Genomic DNA, 19,949 nt, shown 5'->3' with positions numbered 1-19,949 from the left:
AAGAAAGAAAGAAAGAAAGAAAGAAAGAAAGAAAGAAAGAAAGAAAGGGTGGAAAAATAGTTTGCTTCAGTCTGTATTCAGACAACATCAGTTCTTTCTATGGAGATGGATAACATTTTTCATCATTATTTCTTTGGGATTGTCTTGGATCATTGTATTGCTGAGAAGAGAAGTCTTTCACAGTTCTTCATCATACAATATTGCTATTACTGTGTACAATGTTCTCCCGGTTCTAATCACTTCACTTTGTATCAGTTCATGTAAGTCTTTCCAGATTTTTCTGAAATCATCCTACTTGTCATTTCAATAGTCTTTTTTTGGGGGGGTGAGGCAATTGGGGTTAAGTGAGTTGCCCAGGGTCACACAGCTAGTAAATGTCAAATGTTTGGTCTGAGGCTGGATTTATACTCAGGTCCTCCTGACTTCAAGGGTGGTGCTCTATCCACTGAGCCACCTAGCTGCCCTCACATGTCATTTCCTTCAGCACAATACCATTCCATTACATTCATATACCACAACTTGTCCAACCATTCCCCAATTGATGGGCATCCCTTTAATTTCCAATTCTTTGCCACCACAAAAAGAGCTGCTATAAATATTTTTGTACATATAGGTACTTTTCCCTTTTTAAAAAAAATCTCTTTGGGATACAGACCTAACAGTAGTATTGCTGGATCAAAGGGTGCACAGTTTTATAGCCCTTTGGGCATAGTTCCAAATTACTCTCCAGAATGGTTGGATCAGTTCACAACTCCACCAACAATGCATTAGGATCCCAATTTTCCTACATCTTCTCCAACACTTATCATTTTCCTTTTTTGTCATATTAGCCAATCTGATAGGTGTGAGGTGGTACCTCAAAGTTGTTTTAATTTACATTTCTCTAATCAATAGTGATTTAGAGCATTTTTTTCATATGTATATAGATAGCTTCAATTTCCTTGTCTAAAAACTGCCTGTTCATATCCTTTGACCATTTATCAATTGGGGAATGAGCTGTATTTTTTTTTATAGATTTTACTTAGTTCTCTATATATTTGAGAAATGAGACCTTTATCAGAGATACTTGCTGAAAAATCCCCTCCTCCCCATTTTCTGCTTTCCTTTTAATTTTGGTTGCATTAGTTTTGTTTGTGCAAAACTTTTAAAATTTGATACAATCAAAATGGTCCATTTTACATTTTGTAATGCTCTCTATATCTTGTTTAGTCATACATTCTTCTCTTATCCATAGATCTGACAGGCAAACTATTCCATGCTTTCCTAATTTGCTTATGGTATCACCTTTTATGTGTAAATCACATGCCCATTTTGACCTTATCTTGGTGTATGGTGTGAGATGTTGGTCTATACCTAGTTTCTGCCATGTTGTTTTCTAATTTTCTCAGCAGTTTTTGTCAAATAATGAGTTTTTGTCCCAAAAGCTTAGATCTTTGGGTTTATAAAATACTAAATTACTATGGTCACTTACAACAATGTTTTGTATACCTAATCTATTCCACTGATCCACCACTCTATTTCTTAGCCAGTACCAGATTGTTTTGATGATTATCACTTTATAATATAATTTGAGATCTGGTATTACTAGGCCACCTTCCTTTACACTTTTTTCATTGGTTCCCTTGATATTCTTGACCTTTTCTTCTTCCAGATGAATTTTGTTATTATTCTTTCTAGCTCTATAAAATAGTTTTTTTGGTAGTTTGATTGGAATGACACTGAATAAATAGATAAATTTAGGTAGAATAGTTATTTTTATATATTGGCTCAGCCTACCCATGAGCAATTGATATTTTTCCAATTGTTTATATCTGACTTTATTTGCATGAAAAGTATTTTGTAATTGTGTTCATACAGTTCCTGGGTTTGTCTTGGCAAGTAGACTCCCAAGTATTTTATATTGTCTGCATCTAGGCAGCTTTTTAAGACCTTAACTTTCACAGAAAGTGTTGACTTTCTTTGCAACACAGAAATTACAGGTTTAGGCCCTATTTCATATCCTCATAAATAGTTGAAATTCCAAAGATCATAGAAAATAGCATTGAACACGTGGCCATTTGCTGAAATGAGGTTAGTGCTTCAATTAGGAAACTGCTGTGAAATAAAAAATTGTATTTTTTGGCAAACTCAACTAATTATTATTCATAGTCCTTGTATGCAAAACTAAACTTGAATTAAATAACAGTGTTTTACTTTATAATGAGCAGAAATGGACTTTAAATATATACTCACAAGAGTAAATACATATGCCTTCTGCTTTAATACTTCAATAGATCTATGATCTCATCAATTTGCCTATTCTCTCCAGTAGTACTAGTTGCAATGTGTCCATGTCTTCTCATTCTCTGCTAATCTTGGCCATGTCCCTCCATTAGTCCTCTGTAGGGGATCCACTCAATATGCTGGGAGCCTTCACTAAATCTTTTGAACTTGAGCAATACTTGGACTCCCTTGCTTTTGCTCCATGACCAACCCACCTCTTTTCATTCATGTGTCTCCTGGATCATATCTTTGGTATAATTCCTTTCATGCCAGCTTACTTCTGCCCACCAGATATCTCTCAAAGGCCCTTTGGGCCACCTATAATTTTGATTCTTTGATGATTATGTTGTTTGATGATTCCTGGCCATGATTCCATGGCAGAACTGCAATTCTTCAACAAAGACCTGTGATTTCATCAGTGTGGGACTGGCCTCTACCCACACTAATAACTAAATCTTATATAATTTTCTGAGGCTCAGTGAAGGTAAATGACCATGGTCAAATAGCTAGTAAATAACAGAAGGAAGGAAGTAAACAAGCACTTATTAATAATAATAGTTAACATTTGTATGGAGCTTACTATGTTCCAGGCACTGTGCTAAGCACTTTACAAATATGATCTCATTTGATCCTCACAAAATCCCTAGAAGGAAGGTGCTATTATTATCTGCATTATAGTCAAGGAAACTAAGGAAGACATGTTAAAATACTTACCCAGAGTCATTTGGCTAGTGTCTATATTAGGATTTGAACCCAAGTTAGGTCTTCCTGACTCTAGGCCCAGCATTCTATCTACTGTGCCTTCTTGTTGCCCATAGGAGGTTTCAACCCAAATATTATTGACTTGCAGTAATTCCACCTCTCTGGGGTCTCAGTTTCTCCATCTGTAAAATGAGGAGCTTGGACTAGGTGACCTCTAAAGTACCTTCTGCTTCTAAACCCGTGAATCTATGAGTTTATAAACTGCCAAATTTTCTCTTCCCACTTGGAAAATACTAGAGTTAAAAAGGAGGAGTTTTAGTTTTGGGGAGGTTCAGGGGGATTGTCAAAAGTACTGCATGATTTCCCAAATACAATTTCCACTCTTTCTTTTACTGAGTTTTCTAATTAGTAATATCATACGAAACATAAAACAAAAAAGACAGAAGCTCCCCAAAAGTGTTTACTTCTCTCACTGCAAGTTGAGCACAGAGTCCATACAGAAAACACTGTTTCCTTGGAGAAAAAGGGGTTCCCTCAAGTTTTCCAGAAGCTCTGGTTTGGTATGACGTGCAGATTGCACCATATCCCAGAATACTAGGAGTTACTAAATGAGATTCCTGTATACTATACAAGAGTTTGGTCTAATACTCCACAGGGGAAAATACAAGTGAATGCCTGATGTCCAAACTGATATGAAATTGAACAGGAAGCTCATTTGTACTGTTTCATTGGTATGTCAGATAGCCATGGGGACTGGATATTGAACTGGTTATTGAACTGGATATTGAACTGAATATCTATGTCCATTATGGGAAAATGAAGAATAGTTAAATGTGACTTGTAAGAGACAAATAAGAGTACTAACTGACCACCATTTATACATTGCTTTAAGATCTACAAAGCACTTGAAATAACTGGGGTGCTATCCTATTTGACAAACTGAGGTAAAGTTCTTGCATTTTGGCAGGAATTTTGGCAGGTACACATCAGTCTGACCAATGTGAACATGGTAGTCAAATATTGTGTTTAAATAAAACAAATTCAGCGAGGCAGCAGAGAAGCAGTATCTGCATCACAAAAAGACCTTGCCCAGGAAAGAGAGAGATATTGAAACAATATTTAGAACTTAATTTCCTATGAGTAAAAGAAAGGAATGTATATTACTTGTTACCAAAATGTTTCATTCCCATCTTTGGATATAGATAAAAGGGAACAAAGAAACTATTTAAAATGAAAACACCAGTGCAGTGAGACAAAATAAAACAATTCAAAGAAAATGTATTGTGGGCAGAATGCCTCCCTCTTACTTCTCTACTCTGAAGACTCATGTGATTTAAATATTTTGTCAGATTTCCTTATAGTATATGAATTATGAACGTGAAGTCTGCTGTTCTTTAGTTATGAAATTAGAAGTAACTTCTGTTCACCAAATAAAGATCTTTGTTTTTTTCCTTAGTGGTGGACATATAGCTAGGCTTCATCCAATTGATGAGAACTGTAATCTCCTCAGTCATTATTCACTCGCTTGCAGAACACAACCCCAACCATGCCTGGAAGAAGTTCTTCATGAGTTGTCATGTCTGGAAATCTAAGAGAATTCAATTTTGCATGCATTTAAAACTATGGCTTAAATTTTAGGACCAGTGCAAATTAGGGGAAGGAGAGAGAGAGAGAGAGAGAGAGAGAGAGAGAGAGAGAGAGAGAGAGAATCCCATTCTGTTTAATCCCTAAAAATTTTTACTCTCAGGGAGAAAAAACAAACAAACAAACCAGTAACTGGGGCTTTCCTAACAGCTCCTTAGGTTTGTCTTTGATAGTGATCTTATGCACTACTGGTTTAACAACTTAGCCAGAAGTGGATTAGTGAAGAGAAAGCAGGGTTGAATGGTATACTGACGACCAAATAAATACATCACATGACAATTTACTTTTGGTTTGTTGGTTGGTTTTCCGAAGTAGGAATGGAGGTGGGGAGGCCAAGAAGGAGTTGGAAGAAAAGGTGATTAAAGTCAGGGTGAATATTTACCTCTGGGTATCAATTACCCATCTCCATTATAATCCATTTAAAGTGAATTAAAATTCTACTATGTGCAAGGTCCTGTAGGGGGTGGAAGTGGGGGTACAAAGAAAAAAACAAGAAACAATATCTGCTTTCTCATGAACTTACCTATCAAAAATTTCCAAGGACTGACTGGTGTAGATCCAGCACCTTTGTTAGGCATGATACCTGATTGGTTAGAGCCAAGAACTTTACAGGGTTTGTTTACTTCAAAGATCCCTGATTTTACTTGAAGGGGTACTCCCTCCAAGGATACAGGTTGAAATCACTTTCCACTCTGGAAGATAAGTTTCACATCTGCAGTGGCCAAAAAATTCTTCACTGGGTAACTCTGCTTTTGTTGATGAGTCTTTCCTTAATTTAGGGAGGTGGGAGTCCTCAGAATGATACTTGAAACTCTGCCAGCTTGGTAGGACCTGCTAGAATTTTTGTTGCCATAACTTTGAGGAAAATAGCGTTGCCTCTATAGGATGATGAGATATCATAGCAAGAATTTAGTAGAAGGAATCCAGCTATAAAATTATATGTGAATTAATTACTTGGGATGAGCAATAATTTTGACTTTTTTTTCACTAAATAGTTATTTTGGTCTGTTGACACTAAGCTGGCTTAGCACATCTGACCTTGATGGCATAAAACTGGATTGAGCTTGTTTCTCCACCTTTAGTTAGTTTTCTGTTGAATGCTGGGCTTCACATCATACACCTGTGCTTTATTGCTCTCTTTTGTTGTGTTTCAAATTCAATGATTTCCAAGGAAATGTGTAAAAATTGTAGTTCTTAAAAAACACATTTCAATGACTGTCTCTGTGTGTGTGTGGGTGTGAAAATCAAGTGTTTCAGGGAACATTTGAGCCCACAATGAAACAAGATCAATCTCACCAAAAAACGAAGGAGAAATGATGCCAAGCCCTGACAAACTATTGCTGTGAAAAAGCTTAATCTTTTTTTAATTTTTAAAAATTTTTAAAAAAATTTTTTCTTTTTTTTTAAGCTTAATTAATTTTGGCAAAAACAAGTCAGACCTTCAGAAGACCAGTAAAAAAAAAAAGGAGCTGGTAATAATTGCTATGAAAAACAAACAAACAAACAAACAAAACAAAACAAAAAACCCAAGCACATGTCATCAGTAAGAAGATACAAAGCCTGGCATACTGAAGATTGGAATAAGATTTTTTTTTACTATGAAAGTTACTTTTTTATTCACAGTTATACCAAATTTGTTGGAAATTCACGTGAACCATAGGATCTGGTTATCTCCATCAGATTGTAAAAATCCACCATAATAGAAAGAGAAATTCCATTAAAATAGTTGTAAACAATATAAAATACTTGGGAGTTTACCTGCTAAGACAAACCCAGGAACTATATGAATGCAATTACAAAACACTTTTCACACAAATAAAGTCACATCTAAACAATTGGAAAAATATCAATTGTTTATGGGTAGGCTGAGCCAATATAATAAAAATGACAAGTATGCTTAATTTATTTATGCCATACCAAATTACCAAAAATATATTTTATAGAGTTAGACTAAATAACAACAAAATAATCTGGAAGAACAAAAAAGTCAAGAATATCAAGGGAATTAATGAAAAAAAATGCAAAGGAAGGTGGCCTAGCAATACCAGATTTCAAACTATATTATAAAGCAGTAATTATCAAAACAATCTGGTACTGACTAAGAAATAGAGTGGTAGATCAGTGGAATAGATTAGGTACACAAATACAGTAGTAAATGACCATAGTAACCTAGTGTTTGCTAAATCCAAAGACCCCAGCCTTTGGGTCTTTGACAAAACTCTGGGAAAACTGGAAAATAATAGGGCACAAACTAGGTATAGACTTAACATCTCACACTGTATATCAAGATAAGGTCAAAATGGGTATATGATTTAGATAAAAAGAGTGACACCATAAGCAAATTAGAAGAGCAAGGAATAGTCTACCTGTCAGATGTATGGAGAAGGGAAGAATTTATAACCAAACAAGAGATAGAGAGCATTATGAAATATAAAATAGATAATGTTGCTTATATTAAATTAAAAAGCTTTTGCACAAACAAAACCAATGCAGCCAAGATTAGAAGGAAAGCAGAAAGCTGGGAAACAATCTTCACAGCCAGGGTCTCTAATAAAGGCCTCATTCCTCAAATATATAGAGAACTGAGTTAAATTTATAAGAATACAAGCCATTCCCCTATTGATAAATGGTGAACAGGCAGTTTTCAAACAAAGAAATCAAAGCTATCTATAGGTATATGAAAAACTGCTCTAAATCACTTTTAATTAGAGAAATACAAATTAAAACAACTCTGAGGTACTGCCTCACACCTATCAGATTGGCTAATATGACAAAAAAGGTAAATGATAAATGTTGGAGAGGATGTGGGAAAATTGGAACACTAATACACATTGGTGGAATTGTGATCCAACCATTTTGGAGAGTAATTTGGAACTATGCCCAAAGGGCTATAAAACTGTGCATACCCTCTGATCTAGCAATAACACTACTAGGGCTATGTCCCAAAGAGATCATAAAAAAAGGAAAAGGACCTACATATGCAAAAATATTTATAGCAGCCTTTTTTGTGGTGGCAAAATGTTAGAAATTGAGGGGATGCTCATTAATTGGGGAATGGCTGAACAAACTGTGGTATATGAATGTAATGGAATATCATCATGCAATAAGGAATGATGAACAGGCAGATTTCAGAAAAGCCTGGAAAGACTGGTACAAACTTAAATGAGCAGAACCAGGAGAACTCTATACACAGTATCAACAACATTGTGTGATGATCAACTATAAACCAATGTAATGATTCAAGATAAGTACAAAGGACTCACAAAGTAAAATGCTATCCATATTCAGATAAAGGACTGATGAACTCTGAATGCAGATTGAAGCATACTTTTTTTGCTTTATTCTTTTTCATGTTTTTTTTCTTTTGATATTTCTTCTTTCATAACTGTGACTAATACGGAAATATGGAAAAACTTGAAACTCAAAGTCTTGTGAAAATGAATGCTAAAAATTGTCTTGACATGTAATTGGAGGAAAATACTATTAAAAATCCACCAAAAATGTTTGGGGATTTTTTTACTGGGCTGGAACTGGAAGACTTGACCCCATTAAAAAAAATGATGAACTCTGATAAATATATTGATAAAAGGAGAAGCAGAATTATTCTGGGATTATAGAAATTCTGAAATCAAGTTAGAATACTACTGCACAATCTTGCACCATGCCACATGTTGTAAAAGGCTAAGAAATGTATCTAAGAGATGGAAATTTTCATTGAATGTCTCCCGTATCAGGGATGCTCTGCCTCCTTATCTTTGCCTCCTGGCTTCCCTGGCTTCTTTTAACTCCCAGCTAAAATCACACTTTCCTGATCCCTCATAATTTTAATGTTTTCTCTGATGATTATTTCCAATTAATTCTGTATATAATTTTTTGCTTAGCTCCAGAGTTGAAAGTCATTCCTTATTGAGATGGCATGTATTAGATGTACAGATTTTATGTACACACACATACATATACATATATACATACATATATTGCCATTGAACCTCTCTTACCATAGCAGGAAAAATCCATAACATGGATATTATACTTTACTCTTTGTTTTTGAAGAGGATCAATGTTATCACAGGTGATGTCTTGACTTGCACATGAATTGAAGTGAGTCAGACTTTTCACAAAATTGTTAGCCTCATTCTTTTATCCAGAGTCATTGAAGTCCAGTGGCAGGACAAAAGTCAAGATGACTAGTGATGGCCTAGGATACAGTGGATGACCTTGGTATCTTTGATGTCTGACCAAGCTCTAAGGACTCCACAGTACCTGCTTCATCTGCCTTCATGGCCTTTGGAATAAATTGTTCTCATCCATTCCTTCCTCCAGGGGAAGTCTTCACATGCTTGGGGTAGACATCCCCGCTCACTCAACAACAGGTTTGAGGCCTGTTGGTTACTCTCAACCTGGTTTAGCCCATCTGCTGAGACTGAGGTTTTACTGGGGTGTGGCTGCTGTGCCTACTATAGCTTCTTGGAGCCACCAGTGATGTGACCACAGGTTGGGTAAAAGTTGGACACCAAAGGTGGATGAGCAGCCCTGAAAAGGGCTCAGCAAGCTCTTAAACTAGATGTGCTCGTCTTGTCCTGAACATTCCATACACCCCAAGTCCATTCAATAAACACTTCAATAAGCACTTATTAAGTTCCTAGTATATGCCAGGCATCGTGCTGAAAACCGGGGATTCAAAGAAGACAAAAGACAGTCCCTGCTTTCAAGGAGTTCACATCTAACAGGGGAGAGATAACATGCAAACAGCTATGTACTTACAAAAAATAGGATAAACTGGTGATAATCTAAAGACCTTAGCAACAAAGGGGATCATATAAGGCTTCTTGCAGGTGTGATTTTAGCTATAGATTTACTATTTATTTCCTATATAGTAATAGATGAAGATGTTTTTTGTAAACTACTTTCTTGGTTTTCACTCTCCTACAGTGTTATCAACAAGCATTTAGTAAGCACCTACATAGTGCCAGGCACTATGCTAAGTGCTAGAGATACAAAGAAAGGCAAAAAACAATCACTGCTCTCAAGGAGTCACGACTGTAACAACATGCAAGCAAGATATATATATATATATATATATACATATATACATATACATACATATATATATACACACATACATACACACACACATATATACACATATATATGTATGTGTGTGTGTGTGTGTGTGTGTGTGTGTATACACATACAGGAAAAACTGGAGATAATCAACAGATGGAAGACACTTACATTAAGAGTGACCAAGAAAGGCCTCCCAAACAAGGTGGGACCTTAGCTGGCACTTGAAGGAAGCCAGGGAATCCACAAGGGCAGAGATGAAGAGGGAGAGAATTCCTGGCTTGAGGGACAGTTAGTGAAAAAGCTCAGAGTCAGGAGATGGAGTATCATGCCAGGAACAACAAGGAGGCTACAGAATAGATTTGCTCTTATATAAACAACATTTAGGATCTGATAGCTTTATGGCTATGAAGCACTTCACATATATTTCTTCTTTTGATTCTTTTACAATGGCCCTATGAGCTAGGTGGTATAAGTTTCATTTATCCCCTATTTTGTAGATGAGGAAACTGAAGCACTGAGAGGTTAAGTGACTTGAGAAGGTCACAAAGCAAGGGTGGATGATAAGACCTATACATGCACAAGTTCTTTTTCACATTTTATATCTATTGTGAAAATTGTCTTATGGTCTGTAGCTAAAGTCTTCATATAATCTAACATTTCGGAAGACTACCTCAGACTTGAGGTATAGCTAGAGCTAAGGCTCCAGTCCAGCTCTCCCAGCTTTTCATCCTTTCCTACTATGCAACTCTCCCTTTCATTTTCATTGATTTTTTTTTGCCAGTAGCATTTGCTTTTGTGTCAGAATTGCTAGATCATCAGTTCAATTAGCCAAGCTCCTCACTATCTAAAAATTTATTAAAACAGTGCACAAATATGTATAACATCTACAACAACTGTACTTAAAGGTAGGAGATACAAATTTTAAAAAGTGGGAGAAAAATTTTTCTTTAGCAATTGAGAACAATGAATGTCACAGGCTGGGTCTTAGGCGGAGGGAAGTTTTTCTGCCTTGAAACTTAATTTGGAGTGTTAGTAAATTAAATTTGATGAACATTTATTAAGCACCTACTGTATGATAAGCACTCTGCTGAGTGCTAGGGATATAAATAAGAAAAAGGACAATCCTTGTCCTCAAAGAGTTAACAATCTAATGGGGAAATACAAACGCAAAAGGAAGCTTGAAAGTGAGAGGTGGGTTTTAATGGGAGCAGGGGGAGAAACAGACTAATGTCCTACTTTACTGTCTCCTTTTGGTAACTAATTCTTCTAGACATCTTTTGCCTTGGCACATAACATGTGCTTGTTTGTAGTAAAATGTCTTCCCAAATATAATTTGTGCACCATGTCCAATCTTACTTTTCAAGTTCAAAAATTAAACTACAAATTTGAAAAGGAAATTCAGTTAGTAAATGGTTTGTGGGTTTTTTCTCATTTTTATGTAGAGGGTAATTGAGATACTAACATCATCTAATGCTAAAATCCCAGTAGTTATGATGGGGTCCGGATCTGGGCCCCAGAAAGGAAAAACCCTGGACTTTCTCACATGGTCAAATCTCTGGCTTTTATATGAGGCTATAATCCCATCAACTGGTCTTTCATTGTGGCTACACCCAATTTCCCCTCCATTGAATTGCCTCCCTATGGCCCCAGGCCACTTCCCACCCTTGGTAACTCCATTACCTCATGAACTATTTGGCCTCTCCTAGATCCCTCCCATAGTTTTTCTGTATATAAGATCCACCTTGTCTCCATTAAGATGGTTAGATTCTTAAAATCTAGACACTGCTCAGATTCTTTACTCATGTACAGACTCCTTGAGAGTCTGCCCAATATGACGGATGTTCTAATAAACCTTGTCTTTGGCTGAAAGAAGGCTTGGGTTGAATTCTTTCAGGCAGGACCTGTGTGTTGTGATTTTGGGATTCCAGGACCCCTAACTTCTAGACTGCATCATATGGTTCCCTGCACTGGGAAAAACTGCCTATACCAAGCTCTTCACCAGCCAAGACTGGAAGGTATGTAAGCCTCCCCCTTCCCTTCCTTTCTTGCTCTGCAGTTGGGGTTGCTTTCTAAGCACCAAGGCTTAGAGGCCCTTTTCGGGCAGAGAGTTATGAGGCTGTCTTGCTCTTGGCCTGATGCTCTCAGGCTCTCAGTCCACTGGGTCAGTTCGAGGCCATGGACCTTGGTACACCTTCCGCAGCATAGAGGACAAGGATGGATGCCCTATCCGGAAGTGTATGAATTCCCTCAGCACTAGGGAATTGGGGAAAACTGCAGTTGCATTCTGCTTCCCTGAGGCTTACTTACTCCCTTCCCTCTGCATCTCTGACTCCTCCTTCATGGAGGTTACAGGGAAAGTTAGAACAGCTAAAAATATCTTGGAGGTTTTGTGATTGACTCATGTTCAGACTCCTTAAGAGTCTGCCCAATATGATGGATGTTCTAATAAACCTCTTCTTTGACTGAAAGAAGGCTTGAGTCGAATTCTTTGGGGCAGGACCTGCATATTGTGATTTTGGGGTTCCAGGACCCCTGAACTCCTAAACCGCATCATTTTGGTGGCCCATACGGGGAAACTGCCTAACCCCAAGTTCTTCTCCAGCCAAGACTGGAAGGTATGTAAACTTCCTCCCTCCCCTCCTTTCTTGCTCTGCAGTTGGGCACTCTCCAAGCACCAAGGCTTGGAGGAGCTTTTCTGGCAGACAGTTGCAAGGCTGTTTAGCACTGGGCCTGATGCTCTCAGGCTCTCGGTCCACTGGGTTATTTCAAGGCCATGGACCTGCGTACAACTTCTGCAGCATAGAGGACAAGGATGGATGCCCTATCCGGAAGTGTATCTATTAATTCCCTCGGTGCTAGGGAATTGGGGAAAATTGCAGTTTCTTTTTGGTTCCCTGAGACTTACTTAATCCCTTCCCTCTGCACCTCTGAATCCTCCTTCATGGAGGTTACAGGGAAAGTTAGAACAGCTAAAAATAACTTGGCAGATTCTGGTGGTTTTGTGATTGATCATTAAGGAGTTTTGAAACACCTGTACAACCCTGGTCACTCCTTTCTCCCACTCCCTTCCCTTGAGTCAAGAGGGTATCTGTTAACCCCTCTCACAGGAGAAGAGAATTTCACCCTTTACCCCTCAGCTACAGCACAGGCCCCACTGGCAATGGCCTTGAGCTCTGGGGCAACCTTTGCCTGGAAGCATCACCCAGGTTCAGCACATCCTGTTCAAGGTAAAGAAGCTAGCCGCCAAACTTGGGTAAACATGCCTATACTGGCCGCACGCCAACCTTCTGCCAGCCGTGTGCCAGTACCCACTCCTTCTATAAGGAGTACACTACCAGAGTCTTACCCACACCCGGGTCTTCGGTACTCAGCCGGATCACCACACAGAGACGAGCCATCGGGAGGCGCCAACACCAGAGCTTTATTCAGAGGCCAACACAGCAAGCCATCATAGCAAGCCCAAGCAGCAAGGCCAGAGCAACAGGGCAGGGGCCAGGGGAGAGCGCGCGTGTGATCTGACCACGCTTGTTCCTAAGTACCTACTTAGCTCCTCCTCCCCAGCCCGCTACTAGCCAATGATTGTAGGGTCAGATACCGGAAGGGGCTGTCTGAGTTTAGCACACCAAGGGGGAGGGAGTGACGTAGGAGGCCAGGATTGGATACAGGAAGGAGGCATCTGGGATTGACGCATAGACAAGAGTACGTGACCTAGGAAGTCAGGCTCAGACACTGGGAGGAGGGGTCTGGGTCAGTGCTGCACAAAGGGACCCAGGAAGTCAGGAAGGTCACAAGAGGCATCTGGGGATGACGTTGCATATAGGGAGGGGACTAAGCAGAGGGAACTCAGTCTTCTGCTGTCCCACTCCCACGTGGCACCGCCCCTTGCCTCAGGAGCTCAAGCTCGGCTACTTCCTTGCACCTAGCTTATCTCATAGCACTGCCCAATTGCCTCAGGGCTTCTCCAATCCAGCCCATCCCAGTACACATGACTCTGCCTACCACAGCCCCTGCCTCGACTTCCAAAATACCCAGATCTTACCCTACTCTTGCCACAGCGCCCAACCTGGTAGCTGCCAACATCAGACAGTCCCTCACACATGCCCTTTTAAATTTGTAGTTTTAACTGTTAATGATGAGATGTTGATTCTCTGTGTAATTTGAAAGTGCATTTAACAAAACTGAAGTCACCTGATTGGTAATGGGTTTGTTTCAAGTTTCAAATTGGTGAACTTAACTTTCTGTATCAGTTATGCCAAGCAACTTTTCATAGTTTGGTTACCACTGAAATAACTTAGCTGTTGTTGGTTATTGTTTTAATGTGTAAACTAGCCAAAAAGTTTGTTTGGGTTATGTATGACTTGCTGAAAATTTGCAAGTGTATAGAAATCTCTAATGATTGGCTTTTTACACCAGGACAAGTTTAAGTTGAGATGTAAATCTTGGAAAAGTTTTTCCTAAGCTGTGATTAGTAAAAATTGCTGTTTGAGGTAAAAGCTCATAGGATTTTATTTTGAATTGTCTGATAGGTCATAATCCATCGATAATCAGTAATCCACCATCTGAGAGAAATGCCACAAGCTACTCAGAGAAGGTGATACTGGTGGGAAGTCAGCACTGGGAAAAGCTGAGAGGACAATTTTAGCCTCAGTCTAAGATGGAATCCTCCTGGCTCAGTTTCCCCATTATGTTCCTTTGAAAGGGAATGTTACCCACCTGGCTATTCCTGAGTCTGGCTATGAGGTGGATTTGATACTGCATGGTTGGAAAACTGAATTACCTGAATCCAAACAGAGCTAAGGATGTTTTATCCTCTCAAAGTTGGGCCCTAAATCTAGTCCCTGCTTTATATCTGGGCCCTGCAGTCTTTTCTGTCAGATTTATGTCTTCCAGACTACAGGCCATTCACCTATAGTTGGTAGCAACAGCTAGTACCAGCCAATGTCCCCACATCATTCCCTGGATGCAGCCTGTGTTCAGTTCCAGTCAACCTTCTCTTTGGGACCCCCTCAAGGCAGGGACAGCTCTGTGCCCTTGCCAGCAGGAAGCAGTTTCAGAAGCTGAGACCTTCGCCCCTTACTCCAAAAGAATTTGGGTCCCATTTGTTTGAGGGGGGAATGCTGGGGTTGGGATCTGGGCCCCAGAAAGGAAAAACCCTGGACTTTCCCACATGGCCAAATTTCATGAGGCTATAATACTATCAACTGGCCTTTCATCGTGGCTATACCCAATCTCCCCTCCATTGAATTGCCTCCCTATGGCTCCAGGCCACTTCCCACCCTTGGTAACTCTATTACCTCATGGACTATTTGGCCTCTCCTAGATCCCTCCCATAGTCTTTCTGTATATAAGGTCCATCTTGTCTCCATTAAGATGGTTAGATTCTTAAAATCTAGCCACTGCTCAGATTCTTATAATCTAGTCACTGCTCAGATTCTTATAATCTAGCCACTGTTTACCCATGTTCAGACTCCTTGAGAGTCTGCCCAATATGATGGATGTTCTAATAAACTTTGTCTTTGGCTGAAACAAGGCTTGGGTTGAATTCTTTTGGGCAGGACCCATGTGTTGTGATTTTGAGGTCCCAGTGTCCCTGAACCCCTAAACCGCATCAGTTACAGAGAGCATTGTGTTACTTTAAAGGGAAGTATTCATTTTTGTTATTGATTTTAAAGATAACAAGTTTCTATGGGGAAAAATACATATTTCTCACTGAAAATGAGAGGCATAAATAATGCAATCCCTAGGGTCAAGAATTATTCTGATGTTAGAGAATGTCTTATAATAAAATAGGAAAAAAATTAAAAAAAAAGAAAGTGAGGGGTGGGAGGAGTGGGGGTGGGGAGAGAGTTTAAGGCCTGGGGGTGGGGGTAGCATCTTGTTCTGCTGAGTTGAAACTGTTATCAATGAGGCACTGATTACCTGTGGAAAGATGGGAGGCTACTATCTCATTAGCTCTGAACATCATAAAGAGAGCTGGGCAAGATATCTAGAGTTGTTTGTAGAAGTCCTCAGTAAGATAGGGAAGGAGAAAAGTGAGAGTGAAAAAAAAAAGAAAGGGAGTATGAAACTGAAAGAGGTGACAAAAAGGATAAAGGAAAAATTGAATCAAATGTAGCTGAGTAATAGAGTACTGCTGTTTGTTTCAGGTATGAATGAGTGGCTTCAGTGACACAGATTGCTTGGCACTCAGAAATGCCAACTTTCAGAAATATCTGTGCAGGACCAGAAGTCCAGACACATAGGTTTTAGTCTCAATTCTGCCTTTAACTAGCAATGCAATCCTTAGTCAAGTCACTCAATGGCATGAGAAATAGAGATGTTACTGTTCTTTATAGCTCCCAGGATTATTTATTTATTTATTTATTTGGCAAGGCAATTGGGGTTATGTGACTTGCCCAGGGTCACACAGCTAGTAAATGTCAAGTGTCTGGTTTGAGACAGCATTTGAACTCCGATCCTCCTGACTCCAGGGCCAGTGCTCTATCCACTGTGCCACCTAGCTGCCCCACCCAGGATTATTTCAAGGATAAAATGAGATATCAGATGTGCCAACATTTTGAAACCTTGTACTGTAAATACAATATAATGTGTTTTTGTTTGTTCTTTTTATCCACTTTTAGTCCTCAGAATTGGCTCAGGTAAACTTTTATACTATGCCATGTTTGGGTCTCCAGCTCTGTGTCACCCTGGTACCGACCCAATTCTTTCTTATCAGAGGATAGCTAGAGGTCTTACCCACTGGCCACCTCCAACCATAGGCAATTAAAATAATTGTTTAAATATTGTGATATCCCAATGCCTGTGAATAAATGGTTTTTAGCAATTAGCTGTGTCAAACAGCCTGCAAGGTTTTTTTGAGGCATTTTTTCTGTTGTGATAAAACTCTAATCTGTTCTTTGTTTCTTTTTCAAGGACAACTGCAGCCCTGTGGTCTGCCCCCATGCTTGCTTCAAGAGTGGAGATCTTCTTGGTTCTCATTCCATCCCCACTCATCAGGGTAAGCACTGTGGCAGAAACAGTTGATACCATATACGTGGTTACTAAGGACTACCCAAGGTAAGTATTCTGGGAAGCTTAGAAGCCAGGAAGAGCCATAAGCATTTCTTGATTTAAAAGGTTATGTTAATATTAGTAGTTTAAAATAGTTGATTGTTTTCTATAGATTTCACTAGCTATGGTGATAAACATATAAGCTTGTTTTGAGATAATTAACCTTGCAACTAAAAATGGTGAAGCATTTTTCCCTTGTACTCAGGTGCTGACGTTTTTTTAAGTGTTGAAATAAATGCTATAGGAATACAGAGCTGAAGAAGTGAAAAAAGAGCTGCCAGAAAGTTAACTGAAGGATCCAGAGTTGGGAACTCCTCTCTGATCATAGAATTATAGACTGGTCGTGGACCTTGGAGGTAAGGAAGTCCAAGCTGGTCATTTTACCTATGAGGAAAAGTAAGGTTGAGGGATGTTAAGGAACAAATCCAAGGTCACACAGTGATAGAACCACAGCTAGAAGCCTGATCTCTCGGCTCCCAGTCCCTTATCTCTACCATACTGCCTGGAAGAAAAAGTAGTCAGCAATAAAAATCAAGGAATCCTGACTAATCCAAAAGGAACTTGGAACTGCTCTGCTGCAGTTGGGTTTACTAATTTATGGAATTATAACATCTTAAGATGGAAGAGACCTTAGAGATAATCTAATCCAATCTTCTCATTTGGCTGAGGGAAAACTGAGGCCCAGAGAAGTGAAGCAATTCACTTGAGGTTACATATGTAAGTAGTAGAGAGAAAACTTTAACTCAGGTCCTGTGACTGACTGTAGAAGCTTCAGTTTGAGATCTTCATGGCTTAGAGTACATAGAGGCAAACCTCATTCTTTTGGGTTTCATGAATTTAGGATTTGTAATTATTTTGGCAGTAAATGGAATGCAATTTATTGTTTATTTATGAATAGTAGTAGTAGTAGTAGTAGTAGTAGTAGAAGCCATATTGCAGAGAAAAATGTTTAAGACAAGACAATGAACTGAATTGAAGATGCCCCAGTCTCTAGTTTAGACAAAACTCATTTATCAACAATTGTATGTTAATTAAAATGAATCATTATTTATTCACTAAATCAATCCATTAGCCTAGTTCTAGTTACTGAATGTATCTAAAAATAACAGGCCTAAATTTTTAAGGAATATGGATTTTTGTTGTTGTTCAGTTGTATCTGATTCTTCATGACCTCATTTGGGGTGTTTTTGGCAAAGATACTGGAGTGGTTTGCCATTTCTTTCTCCAGCTCATTTTATAGATGAGGAAACTGAGGCAGACAGGGTTAAGTGACTTGCCTACGATCACGCTGCTACTAACTGTCTGAGGTCAGATTTAAATACAGGAAAATGAGTTTTCCTAACTTCGGGCCGGGTACTCTATCCACTTCACCACCTAACTGCCCCAGGAATAAGCATAGGAATTGAGAATTGGAAGGGGCCTTTGAAATAATCTCATTTAAAAATACTAGGATTGAGTTGAGTGGTCTCTAAATTCTACTCAGTTCTTGTGTTCTAGGATTACAAAAATATTCTATACTTGAGATTCTTTACTTATTCAGAGTGACCTCTTCCTCAAGTTAAGGTCAATTAATGAAGTTTTACTAAGCTATTTTAAAAAATGGAATTCTCTTGTAAAAGACTAAAAACCACTCTCAAATTGGAAGTAGAATTGGAGAACACAACAGAATGGGAGAACAAAGACTCTGTGTTGTCCTAAAAAAGTCTTTTTTTTGTTTTGTTTTGTTTTTGGCTAGGTCTAAAAAAGTCATTTGCTGAGCTGAGGTTTTTAGGAAAATTTTGTTTGATAATATAACTGTGTGCATATTTGGATTTTTGTTTTTGTTGTTGTTCTCAAATGTAGCAAGCAGAAGGCTTTGCTAGGAAGGGAAATGCCCTGTCTGTCCTCTAATTATGTCTATGATTTCTAGTTACATTTTTGTCCTTCACGCCAACAAATTGTTGGCAAAAGATTGCGTGTCTGTGGTCAAAGGAAGATCATAGCTAAAGTTAAAGAAACATTGTACCAGGAGGCTCACTGCCTGGATGATGCTTTTTTTTTTTTTTCCAAAGAACTTCTGAAAGGTTTTAAGACAGTGTAGTAGAGGGATTGTAGTCTTCACGGATGGAAGGAGTACTGAAAGGCAGCCTCATTTAGTGGATTTAGTGCTTCAACCTGGAGTCAGAGAGATCTGGCTTCAAATCCTACATCTGGCGCTTGCTAATCACTTAACTAACTGCCCTGAGTCTCAGTTTCTTCATCCATAAGACTGTGTAAAAAAAACACACATAATCTCTGTCTCAGGGTTGTCTGTGATGGTCAAGTGAGCTAATGTATGAAAAGTACTATGTACCTGTCAGTTATTCTTATCCACACCAGTGAAATCCTAGCTCTGCCTGCATAACTACATACTATATAATTAGATAATATCCCACAGGGACTGATAATCCTACAATATGTAAGCCAAATGCTTCAAATAGTCATTTAAAATGCATTCATTCAACAAATATACCTTCTATGCTCAGAATCCTGTGCTAGGCACTGGACAGATACAACAATTAAATAAGACATGGCCCCTTTCCTCATGTAGTTAACAGTCACTGGAAGGATGACACAACAACATAGTTATTTTACACAATATTATATGATAAGCACAATGGAGAGTTTTAAGACAAAGTGCTTTGGGAGAGTGAGTTCTGGGGAGGAAAGTCATAACTAAGGCATGACTTCACAGAATGTTGAGGAGAGTGAGAGCAGTGAAGGCTTCCTGAAGACGTGACATATGATTTGGACTTTAAAGGATGGGTAGGAATTCGAATCTAAAGAGGAGGAAGTAGAGCATTGCAGGCCCAGGGAGCAGAATAGGTAGAAGCTTGAGGAAAAGTGGGTAGATGGGGCATTGTGGGGGAGATACGGACAAGAATAAACAAGTTTGGCTGTTAAACAGGGCAGTTTAGAAATTTTTTTTTTAATCTCAGAGCTACAGTTCAACAAATTTCACCTTAATCCATTATTTAAATGATGATTAAAAAAAAAGATAAATATGCTATAAAGTTTTAGGAGGTATTTAAAATAAGAAGATTAGAAAATGAAAACAAGAAAGCAGGATGTTGGTTTTCACAGGATCAAGTTAAGGATTTTGGGTGCATACTCCCCTCCCCCCCAGCATCTGCTCATCTCCCTTCCCCAATCTCTCTTTCTCTCTCTCCCCCTCTTTTTCTCTCTTACACACTCTCACATACACA

The 19,949-nt window shown here is 38.8% G+C and overlaps 1 protein-coding gene across 1 annotated transcript in view; it reads left to right on the top strand.

Moving 5' to 3' along the window:
* The window catches only part of MRO (maestro), an 80,036-nt gene that overhangs the window by 43,113 nt on the left and 16,974 nt on the right, over positions 1-19,949 (top strand). The window lies entirely within an intron of this gene.

The sequence above is a fragment of the Vombatus ursinus genome, unplaced genomic scaffold (genome assembly GCF_900497805.2).
Source record: "Vombatus ursinus unplaced genomic scaffold, bare-nosed wombat genome assembly UNPS02014791.1, whole genome shotgun sequence".
NCBI classification, from domain to species: domain Eukaryota; kingdom Metazoa; phylum Chordata; class Mammalia; order Diprotodontia; family Vombatidae; genus Vombatus; species Vombatus ursinus.
Note: the sequence above shows the minus strand (reverse complement) of the source record. Positions and strands in the feature narration are given on the sequence as shown.